The following is a 12,175-nucleotide window of genomic DNA, read 5'->3' as shown; positions in this document are numbered from 1 at the left end:
CAGCGATCGAACATTCGCCAGAAGAATGGAGGGCACCGCCGGTCGCGCTGGGTTGGCCGCCAGCCTGGCCCGGACGCCTCCGCGCTTGCCCCTCTTCTGCCTCCTCGCACACCGTTTCCGACGGCTCCCAATAGAAATAGGAATAGCGGGTGAGGTCGGCGACGTTTCAGGACGTAGCAGTCCGAGCGCCTTTAATGTCGACGCTTCAAAGTCCAGAACGCCGCAAAACCCACTTCTGCCGATGTCAAGCAGAACCTGCCTGCTGTACTTGTAGCACGGACGAGACGAACACACAAGACTGTCGGACGAACACTCATTAGACGAACAAATCACCGTACCGACGGGACAGAGAGTGGCCGCTGCGTGTGCACGCGCCGCCATCTTGAAAGAGTTCCTCCCCCGAAGGAGAGGAACAAAGGCACGGTCCTACCATCCTGGCCCGCACCCCACAACCAGCTCCAGAGCATCCTACCCATTGCGGCCGCGCCCGCCATGCTGGCCAGGACTAATTAGGGCTTAATAAAGATCGTTTTTGACCTTGAACACGTGTTTGTGCTTATTATATGTTTGTTTTTGATTGCACTTTACCTATCTGGTCGCCTTTGTTATATAATTATTAAGTGAGTCTCGATTTGGCATGTAAGATTGTCAGCTGCGCTTGCGTTTAACTAAATATTCGTACCTCGCACCTAATTCATCGACTCCCCTATCTGGATGGAGCGAGAGCATCTTGCTCTGTGCGGCATCCATGCGCTCTCCTATCTGGGTCGAGCGTGGGTAAATTACTATTTGTTTCCAATTGGTTTTGTACCGGCGTCATTTTGCGCTAAATTTTGTTCATCTGTGTGGTCATCGACAACGTTACGGAATCTTTTGTGCCTTCTTCAGGTCTGGCACACAGGAATTGCATCTAAATTTAGTTTAGTTTCATCACATGGGGAGCTGCTTCCTCCTCCACGGCCGCATCGAGACTGAGAGCTCCTGCTCCGAACGGTGTTTATATACACGCCTCCAAGTGGGCGGAGCCAGCGATTTGCGCTTGTTTCTTTAGCATAGTAACTTGGTTTCTTGCAGGCACCGATTGGGCGTGGATTTGTGATCTCCGGAATAGGTAAGTATATTTTTGTTTTGGGTAAGTATTATGGTTTTAATTAAGGTAAGTATTTACTTTTAACTGCTTCTTTTGCTTTTTTTGTCCCAAATAATGCTCATTTGCAATTGTTTACATTCAAATTTGATAGGTATGCACATTTTTTTTTTGTTTTGGGTGAGTATTGTTGTTTTATTTGCGGTAAGTATTTACTTTTAACTGCCTTTTGGTCTCAAATAGTGCTTATTTGCAATTATTGTTCAAATTTGTGTTTACGTTCAAATTTTGACTTGTTTATTTTCAAATTTTAACTTGCAGGCTGACGTTTTTGTCTTATCGGGAAATGGGGTCAGGTTAGTGTTAGGGTTAGGGTTAGGGTTAGGGGTTAGGTTAGGATGGGGGATCGGTTAGGATTAGGGCTGGGATAGGACCAGTTTAGGGGACAGCACACAGACGTAACAGGAGCTCGATGGAAACCAGAAACGTGGGGGGGGGGCGCACTGGAGGTGGCACAGGCGAGTTAGGATTAGGTAAAGAGTTCCTCCCCCGAAGGAGAGGAACAAAGGCACGGTCCTACCATCCTGGCCCGCACCCCACAACCAGCTCCAGAGCATCCTGCCCGTTGCGGCCGCGCCCGCCATGCTGGCCAGGACTAATTAGGGCTTAATAAAGATCGTTTTTGACCTTGAAAACGTATTTGTGCTTATTGTATGTTTGTTTTTGATTGCACTTTACCTATCCGGTCGCCTTTGTTATATAATTAATAAGTGAGTCTCGATTTGACATGTAAGATTGACAGCTGCGCTTGCGTTCAACTAAATATTCGAACCTCGCACCTAATTCATCGACTCCCCTATCTGGGTGGAGCGAGAGCATCTTGCTCTGTGCGGCATCCATGCGCTCTCCTATCTGGGTAGAGCGTGGGTAAATTACTATTTGTTTCCAATTGGTTTGTACCGGCGTCATTTTGCGCTAAATTTTGTTCATCTGTGTGGCCATCGACAACGTTTCGGCATCTTTTGTGCCTTCTTCAGGTCTGGCACACAGGAATTGCATCTCAATTTAGTTTAGTTTCATCACATGGGGAGCTGTTTCCTCCTCCACGGCCGCATCGAGACTGAGAGCTCCTGCTCCGAACGGTGTTTATATACACTCCTCCAAGTGGGCGGAGCCAGCGATTTGCGCTTGTTTCTTTAGCATAGTAACTTGTTTTCTTGCAGGCACCGATTGGGCGTGGATTTGTGATCTCTGGAATAGGTAAGTATATTTTTGTTTTGGGTAAGTATTATGGTTTTAATTAAGATAAGTATTTACTTTTAACTGTTTTTTTTGCTTTTTTTGTCCCAAATAATGCTTATTTGCAATTGTTTACATTCAAATTTGATAGGTATGCACATTTTTTTGTTTTGGGTGAGTATTGTGGTTTTATTTGAGGTAAGTATTTACTTTTAACTGCCTTTTGGTCTCAAATAGTGCTTATTTGCATTTATTGTTCAAATTTGTGTTTGCGTTCAAATTTTGACTTGTTTATTTTCAAATTTTAACCCGCAGGTTGACGTTTTTTTCTTATCGGGAAATGGGGTCAGGTTAGGGTTAGGGTTAAGGTTAGGGTTAGGGTTAGAGGTTAGGTTAGGATGGGGGGTAGGTTAGGATTAGGGCTGGGATAGGACCAGTTTAGGGGACAGCACACAGACGTAACAGGAGCTCGATGGAAACCGGAAACGTGGGGGGTGGCGCACTGGAGGTGGCACAGGCGAGTTAGGATTAGGTAAAGAGTTCCTCCCCCGAAGGAGAAGAACAAAGGCACGGTCCTACCATCCTGGCCCGCACCCCACAACCAGCTCCAGAGCATCCTGCCCCTTGCAGCCGCGCCCGCCATGCTGGCCAGGACTAATTAGGGCTTAATAAAGATCGTTTTTGACCTTGAACACGTGTTTGTGCTTATTGTATGTTTGTTTTTGATTGCACTTTACCTATCCGGTCGCCTTTGTTATATAATTAATAAGTGAGTCTCGATTTGGCATGTAAGATTGACAGCTGCGCTTGCGTTCAACTAAATATTCGTACCTCGCACCTAATTCATCGACTCCCCTATCTGGGTGGAGCGAGAGCATCTTGGTCTGTGCGGCATCCATGCGCTCTCCTATCTGGGTAGAGCGTGGGTAAATTACTATTTGTTTCCAATTGGTTTTGTACCGGCGTCATTTTGCGCTAAATTTTGTTTATCTGTGTGGCCATCGACAACGTTTCGGCATCTTTTGTGCCTTCTTCAGGTCTGGCACACAGGAATTGCATCTAAATTTAGTTTAGTTTCATCACATGGGGAGCTGCTTCCTCCTCCACGGCCGCATCGAGACTGAGAGCTCCTGCTCCGAACGGTGCTTATATACACTCCTCCAAGTGGGCGGAGCCAGCGATTTGCGCTTGTTTCTTTAGCATAGTAACTTGTTTTCTTGCAGGCACCGATTGGGCGTGGATTTGTGATCTCCGTAATAGGTAAGTATATTTTTGTTTTGGGTAAGTATTATGGTTTTAATTAAGGTAAGTATTTACTTTTAACTGCTTTTTTTGCTTTTTTGTCCCAAATAATGCTTATTTGCAATTGTTTACATTCAAATTTGATAGGTATGCACATTTTTTTGTTTTGGGTGAGTATTGTGGTTTTATTTGAGGTAAGTATTTACTTTTAACTGCTTTTGGTCTCAAATAGTGCTTATTTGCAATTATTGTTTAAATTTGTGTTTACGTTCAAATTTTGACTCGTTTATTTTCAAATTTTAACTTGCAGGTTGACGTTTTTGTCTTATCGGGAAATGGGGTCAGGTTAGGGTTAGGGTTAGGGTTACGGTGGGAGCCCCCCCTCCTAGAGGAGGGAAAGGCAAAAGCACGGTCCATCCATCCGGGATTCCAATCAGCCCCCAGCTCACGGTTCCGGCGGGCAACGCGGTGGCGTCGGCCAGAGTGGACCGTCGTCCAACCCTGATCCATGGCTGTGGATCCAGAATTTGCCTTTGTCATATATTTAATAAAGTTATTTTTTTTTAAAATAAAGTTTCTTTTTTGATTTATTCTGGCCAATATGCAATGTGTGCCCTGACAACGTTTCGGCTATCTAAAGCCTTCATCAGGTCTGGCACACCTGACATCAGGTATTATATGAAAAACTATTTTTGTTTTGTAAGGTGCAACAATGTGTCTTGCTTGCAGTCCAAATTCGCACTAAAGGCCCTTTGCCTTGCGGATTCCTTTTATACCCTCAGCTCGGTTGAAGTTTTAAATCTTTTTTGTTTTTCGAAATTTCGTTTTAGAAATGTAACGTGTTTTAGCTTATATTTTCATTTTTCAATTAATTTTCATAATTAAACTAGCCTTCATATTAGGTTTGAACAAAATAATTATAATTTGGTCAACTTGGAATTGGTATTATAGAAATGTAAACATACACATTTTGTTTTTTAATGTTTTTTAATTGTTTTTTTTTCATGTTTTTTGATGTTTTTTGTTTTTCAAATAGACGTGGTCTAGGATCTCGGATTGCGGTCCAAACTACAGGTAAGTAGTACATAGGTAGGTGGATTATATATTGGGTTTTTGCAAATTTGTAATTATATTATTGAGAACATTTGGTGACTTTTGTTTATATTTTTGTTTTATTCCGTTTTGTCATTTTTTTTCTGCTTTTTTCAGGTGGGCGTGGTCCGGGGACCAGACGCGTGGTTCCAATTGGAGGTAAGTATCCAGGTAGGTATTAGATGTAAGTGGGTCTGAATAAAGTAAAACCAATTTGTCCTAATTATGTTAATTGTCCTACTTGTTGGAAGTTCTGTTCCTGGTGGGACGTAAAAAGGGACTGGGATTGGGGTAAGGGTTGGGGTTAGGGTTGGGGTTGGGGTTAGGGTTAGGTTTAGGTTTAGGGTTGGGGGTAGGGTCAGGATTGCAGTAGGAGCCCCCCTTCCTGTTGGAAGCAGGGGCAAAAGCACGGTCCATCCGTCCGGCACACCTCCCAGCGTCCAGCCCAGGGTTCTGATTGCAGTAGGAGCCCCCCTTCCTGTTGGAAGCAGGGGCAAAAGCACGGTCCATCCGTCCGGAACACCTCCCAGCGTCCAGCCCAGGGTTCTGACGAGCAAAGCGGCGGCGTCGGCCATAGTGGACCGTGGTCCAACCTTGCTACATGGCTGGAATTCGCCTTTGTTATATATGTAATAAACTTGTTTTTATCAAACAAAATTGTTTTTAATATGGTTGTTTTTAATGAAGTAGTTTTTAATAAAATTTCTTTTGTTAGATTTTGTTTGGCCAATATATAATGTATGCGTGCCTTGACAACGTTTCGGCCGCTAGGGCCTTCCTCAGGTCTGGCACACAAACAAACAAAAAATAAAATTGATGCTGAAATCTACTGTTTGTAATTGCTGCTGAGTTGTTTTCTCTTTGTTCTCTCTCCACGCACTGAGCGTCTTTTGCGCTGCGCATCCTTTTATAGTCTCTGTTTGGTTAGAGTTTCTAATTTCAAATTTTAGTTTTTGTTTCTGACTTTTTCTTTTTTGGAAATAAAATTGGTTTTAGCCTCAATGAATGTGTTCCAATTACGATTTGATATTGTGAATTATGATTTTGAATATTTTATTGTTTTGTTTTTTGTTTAGTTTTTTATTTTTGTTTTTTAATTTTTTGTTTCTCATTTTTCTTACTACAGGTATATGGATTATTCAGGTAAGTATTTACGTATATATTTTTTTGATTTTTGTCTTTTCTAATTTTTTAGGTGGGCGTGGTCCGGGGACCAGAGGTGTGGTACCAATTTGAGGTAAGTATCCAAGGTAGGTATCTAAGGTAGGTAAGTGAGTCCGAATTGATTTTAATAAATTTGTCCTAATTGTGTTAATTGAGCCTGCTTTGAACACTCTCGACTCTGAAACCAGTGATCCCAGCTCAAGTCTCGGTTGGACCTCAAACCTTTGGTCACATACGGTCATATGCAAAAGTTTCATTCGTATGTAAAATAAATTTCAAGATTTTCCTTTATAAATCATTGGCTGTTCAGATCAGCAATATCAGTTAAACATATCATATAGCGGACAGAGACAAAGATGATTGAAAAGTGAAATGAAGTTCATGGGAGTTACAGATTTGTCAAGAAGAATGGTCCAATATACCTTCAACCAGAATCCACACTCTCATTGGAAGCTTTAGGAAGTATCTCGAGCAGTGGTTCTTAACCTTGTTGGCGGTACCAAACCCCACCAGTTTCATATCAAAGTCAAAGTCAAAGTCAGCTTTATTGTCAATTTCTCCACATGCCAAAGACACACAAAGAAACCGAAATTTCGTTCCCCCCTATCCCACGGTGACAAGACATGGCCCACAACAGACAAACAAGTGAACAAGTATAACAAAAGCGTGCTGAATAAATAATGAATAAATAACAACAAATAAATAAATAAATAAGAGGAGCAAAAAAAAAACAAAGGAGCAAGTGCGCGTACAGCAGACATTCCAGAAAATAGCGCAACAGTGCCGCGAGTTCAGGGCCCTAACAGCCTGGAGAAAGAAGCTGTTGGCGAGTCTGGTGGTGCGGGAGCGCAGGCAGAACGTCAAACAAAGAGTGAGCCGGGTGACTCACATCTCTCGCAATCGAGGTTGCCTTGCGGGTGAGATGGGAGGTGTAAATGTCCTTCAGGGAGGGGAGCGAAGCACCAATAATCTTACCAGCCGTATTCACTATGCGCTGCAGGACCTTCAAGTTCTGTTCAGTGCAGTTACCACCCCAGACAGCGATGAAACTGGTGAGGACGCTCTCAATGGTGCCACGGTAGAATGTAGACACGACTGCCTGAGGAGCACATGCACGCCTGAGCTTCCGCAGGAAGTACAGGCGGCGCTGAGCTTTCTTTTCCAGTGACGAGGTGTTTGCGGACCAGGAGAGGTCCTCACTGATGTGCACCCCCAGGAATTTGGTGCAGCTCACCCTCTCCACCACAGCACCGTCGATGATCAGCGGCAGGTGTGTTGTGTGACCCTTCCGGAAGTCAACAATGATTTACTTGGTCTTATTGACGTTCAGCAGGAGGTTGTTGTCCCTGCACCACGTGGTCAGAAGGTCAACTTCCGACCTGTACCGAGTCTCGTCGCCCTTCGTGATGAGACCCACCAGAGTCGTGTCGTCAGCAAACTTCACTATGCGGTTGTCGCTGTAGGTCGCAGTGCAGTCATGCGTCAGCAGGGTGAAGAGCAATGGACTGAGCACGCAGCCCTGGGGGGCCCCCGTGCTCAGCGTGATGCTGGCGGAGATTTTGTCGCCAACACGCACCACCTGAGGCCTCTGACAGAGGAAGTCCAGTAGCAGTTGCAGAGGGAGGTACTGAGGCCCAGCTCGTCGAGTTTGCAGATGAGTCGCTGCGGCACAATGGTGTTGAAGGCAGAGCTGAAGTCCACAAACAGCAACCTCACATATGAGTCCTTTCTCTCCAGGTGGGTGAGGGCCGAGTGGAGAGCAGAGCAGATGGCATCCTCAGAGGGACCGCTTGGCACGGTACGCAAACTGGAAAGGGTCAATGGTGGGGGGGAGAACGGACTTGATGTGCTCCATGACAAGCCGCTCAAAGCACTTCATGATGATGGGCGTCAGTGCCACGGGGCGGTAGTCATTGAAGCAGGACGGTGCAGGTTTCTTCGGCACAGGAACGATGGTGGCAGCCTTGAAACACGAAGGGACGATGGGCTGCTGCAGGGAAACGTGAAAGATGTCCGTGAAGACACCCGACAGCTCCCCAGCGCAGTCCTTCAGCGCTCGACCCGGGATGTTGTCAGGGCCCGCCGCCTTACGGGTATCAATAGCGGCAAGCGCCCTCCTCACACTGTCGGCAGAGAGGCGCAGAGGCTGCTTGTGTGGGGGGGGAGTGGTCTTCAGCGGGCAAGTGCTGTTCTGGGCGTCGAAGCGAGCAAAGAAGCGGTTCAGATCGTTCAGCAGACGGACGTCGCCCTCACAGCTCCTCGGCGCGGGCTTGTAGTCCGTGATGGTCTGAATGCCCCGCCAAAGGCTACGTGCGTCCTTGCTGTCCTTGAAGTGGGTGGAAACCTTGCACGAGAACGCCTTCTTCGCTTCTTTGATGCCTCGGGACAGGTCAGCCCTCGCTGTCCTCAAGCCAGCCTCGTCCCCCGCTCTGAAAGCATTGTCCCTGGCCCTCAACAGTCTGAGGAAAGCCCCCGTCAGCCACGGCTTCCAGTTCGCGCGAGTGACAACGGATTTCGAGCAAGTCACATCATCGATGCACTTCGTGATGTAAGAGGTAACAGAGTCAGTATACTCCTCTATGTCCGTCCAATCGTTGTAGGTGGCTGCCTGCTTAAACAAGTCCCAGTCAGTGGTGTCGAAGCAGTCACGAAGTGCATTGGAGGCACCCTCAGGCCACACCCGAACCCGCCTCCGAACCGGCCTGGATGCCTTTACCAATTGTCTGTATGCGGGCAAAAGCAAAACGGTGAGATGGTCAGAAAGCCCCAGATGGGGGAGGGGGGTGGCTTTGAAAGCTCCCTTTTGCGCCGAGTAGACTAGGTCCAGGAAGCTGTCTCCATAATTCTCGGCATAATTTCTCTGTTTATGTGAACATGTTCACATATGTGCCGGTATGAATTATGCGAACGTATGATTGTTGCACGGAGTATGATATAGGCGGCTATCCGTTGCAAAAAGAGAAAGAACGCTCTGCTTTCACAGAGCATCAACAAATTGAGATATACTCTTATTGTTCCTCTCCACGGAAATGATATACTCTTATTGTTCCTCTCCACAGAAATCTTTAGTAAAAGGCGAAAGATTTATTCGATCTGAAGAGGAACGAGTATCTGAAAATCTGAGTCAAAACGGGCCATCCCACTGCTGGTCTCACTAAATTCACAGGCGGTCTCGCACTCAAATTGCAGCAACATTCAAACAATAGAAGTTGATGGATTTACTATACTTACAAGGACTCAAGCAAAATAGAATGTTTAAACGAGTATTTTGTGTTCATTAATGTCTCACTTACTTTAAACATTGTTGGCGCACAGGATTGTAGGTATCTGATCGAACACTGACGGCGCTCGTTCTTTCAATTATATTGGGCGTCTATTTTGATTATTGAAGGTAAAAACAGTTGTATGTCTTGGTACGTGTACTTTTGGTCTGAGAGAACGGGAAATGATCCCATCCCTGTGTTTTATTTGAAAATTTGTAATTTCATAACTTTATTCAACACAAATCAGGAAACAAAATACGATCGTAATTTCTCAAATGGTTTTTCAAACTTCAGAAATGCTCTATGTCTCGCTTGTGTCGCAAATAATTGAGGCTTTTGACGTTGCTGGCATGGTTTGGAGTGTAATTCACCTCCACTGCGTTGGTGGCGTTTGATATTTGACATTTGAAAATATTTTACTTTAGAAAGTAAAAGTTGTTCTCTAGAAATCCATACTTGTGATGTATGAGGAAAAACAATCCGGCGAATTCTTAAAAAGACAGACCTACAGCCGACAAAAAGGTTTTGACACGTTCATATCATATGACGAGTCAGGAACGTGGTAATTACATATTATTTTGCATTTACTAATTTGGTGAATACAGTTTAGCGAGCAAATGCACAGTGTTAGAGATTCGCTCACTCCAACTTATTTTGCAAGAACCACACGGGAGACGAGTAAGTCCTTTTAGACACCTGCAGGTGGAGAGTCCATTTGTCGCTGTGCGTACAGCGATGTTCGAATGGAGGTCTGACTCACGGCTCCTGCAAGAGCATTTTTATTAAGAGAAACAGGGTGGGGGTAAGAGTGGACTGAATAGAGAAAGCCCTTGACCACTAGTCAAAACATAGCAAAGGGTGTTTTACGACTTTGTGTAGGATGGGACAAGCTAGGTTATTTATCACAGGTTGCATTCCAACATAAGCATAAAACTAATCTAGCTACGTTATTTATTACAGGCTGCATTCCAACATAATCATACGATAAGGATAATCTGGAAAACCCTGACACACAGTTCCAGAGTACAGTTAATTACATAATCAAAAGCGTTCAGTGTGTCACAGCATCGCAGACTTCAACTCCATGTGCGTACTACTGCGCTTAATTTTTGTTTTCATCAGAAAGACCAGAGGAGAGCGCGAACACAGTCCCCCACTACCAGAAATAATGCAGTTGAGATTCCCACAGTAGGGGAATTTGCAGAGGTCAGCACAACCAGAGTGCAATGGCTGAGCCTCACTTTGGGTGAACCACCTTCTTGATCATGGTGTCTCCCCTTCCAGGTAGGTATGAACTGTACAAGTTGCCGGGCCGACGTCTTTACCGCACACGCCATCTTCAGTCACGGGCTTAATTGCTAAAAACGTGTGGCACACATACACACTCAGTGGATGAAACAGGATTCGTAGAACTGTTTAAAAAGTACCTTTGGTCATTACAAAACCAAAGCATTATAAATTAAGTAAAACATAGATTAAGAGACACTATCACCATGCTTTGCTTCTTTTTCTACCCTTCATTGCCCCTACCCCCACGCCTTTGTTCACCTCCTTTGTCTTCGTCGCCATCTAGTGGTGATGGCAGCAACCATAACAAACCATAAAAAATAAAGTAAAAATAATATATCGGCAAAAACATGCCTATCATGCATTGCCTCTTTTAACCTGAGAACCCTAAAACTGTATGAATTTGTATTTATTGAAAACGTCCAACATTACCACTGAATAATATATTTTTTTTCTGAACAAGTTTTGAAAATGACAAATATATCAAATAACTATAACATAAATAGTTCACCGCCACACGGCCCCAAGCACCGGCATCGACTTCCAGGCATGTTCAGTGAGGACCTCTCCTGGTCCGCAAACACCTCGTCACTGGAAAAGAAAGCTCAGCGCCGCCTGCCGCTGATCATCGACGGTGCTGTGGTGGAGAGGGTGAGCTGCACCAAGTTCCTGGGGGTGCACATCAGTGAGGACCTCTCCTGGTCCGCAAACACCTCGTCACTGGAAAAGAAAGCTCAGCGCCGCCTGTACTTCCTGCGGAAGCTCAGGCGTGCATGTGCTCCTCAGGCAGTCGTGTCTACATTCTACCGTGGCACCATTGAGAGCGTCCTCACCAGTTGCATCGCTATCTGGGGTGGTAACTGCACTGAACAGAACTTGAAGGCCCTGCAGCACATAGTGAATACGGCTGGTAAGATTATTGGTGCTTCGCTCCCCTCCCTGAAGGACATTTACACCTCCCATCTCACCCGCAAGGCAACCTCGATTGCGAGAGATGTGAGTCACCCGGCTCACTCTTTGTTTGACGTTCTGCCTGCGCTCCCGCACCACCAGACTCGCCAACAGCTTCTTACTCCAGGCTGTTAGGGCCCTGAACTCGCTACCCCCTTCTGCGTAGCGTGCGGCACTGTTGCGCTATTTTCTGGAATGTCTGCTGTACGCGCACTTGCTCCTTTTTTTTTTTTTTTTTTTGCTCCTCTTTTTTATTTATTTATTTGTTGTTATTTATTCATTATTTATTCAGCACGCTTTTGTTATACTTGTTCACTTGTTTGTCTGTTGTGGGCCATGTCTTGTCACCGTGGGATAGGGGGGAACGAAATTTCGGTTTCTTTGTGTGTCTTTGGCATGTGGAGAAATTGACAATAAAGCTGACTTTGACTTTGACTTTGATATGAAACTGGTGGGGTTTGGTACCGCCAACAAGGTTAAGAACCACTGCTCGAGATACTTCCTAAAGCTTCCAATGAGAGTGTGGATTCTGGTTGAAGGTATATTGGACCATTCTTCTTGACAAATCTGTAACTCCCATGAACTTCATTTCACTTTTCAATTATCTTTGTCTCTGTCCGCTATATGATATGTTTAACTGATATTGCTGATCTGAACAGCCAATGATTTATAAAGGAAAATCTTGAAATTTATTTTACATACGAATGAAACTTTTGCATATGACCTGTCAAACGCACCTCTTGCATTAAGGTGCCCCCGGCTTCCCGGTAACGGGTTTGTTTTAGCCGGGTTCGGAGATTCGTCCGTAATCTAACCACCCGAGTTAAATTAACTCTGTTAGGGTTTTCCA

The 12,175-nt window shown here is 45.1% G+C and overlaps 1 non-coding gene and 1 pseudogene across 1 annotated transcript; both read right to left on the bottom strand.

The window, feature by feature from the left end:
• Positions 1-8,791: 8,791 nt before the first annotated feature.
• On the bottom strand, positions 8,792-8,935 carry LOC125969868 (U5 spliceosomal RNA; annotated as a pseudogene).
• A 1,280-nt stretch (positions 8,936-10,215) lies between these two features.
• On the bottom strand, positions 10,216-10,379 carry LOC125969867 (U1 spliceosomal RNA). The gene has a single exon (XR_007481776.1). It is a non-coding gene; the product is annotated as a U1 spliceosomal RNA (small nuclear RNA).
• Positions 10,380-12,175: the final 1,796 nt, after the last annotated feature.

The sequence above is a fragment of the Syngnathus scovelli genome, unplaced genomic scaffold (assembly GCF_024217435.2).
Source record: "Syngnathus scovelli strain Florida unplaced genomic scaffold, RoL_Ssco_1.2 HiC_scaffold_52, whole genome shotgun sequence".
In the NCBI taxonomy this organism is placed as follows: Eukaryota; Metazoa; Chordata; class Actinopteri; order Syngnathiformes; family Syngnathidae; genus Syngnathus; species Syngnathus scovelli.
Note: the sequence above shows the minus strand (reverse complement) of the source record. Positions and strands in the feature narration are given on the sequence as shown.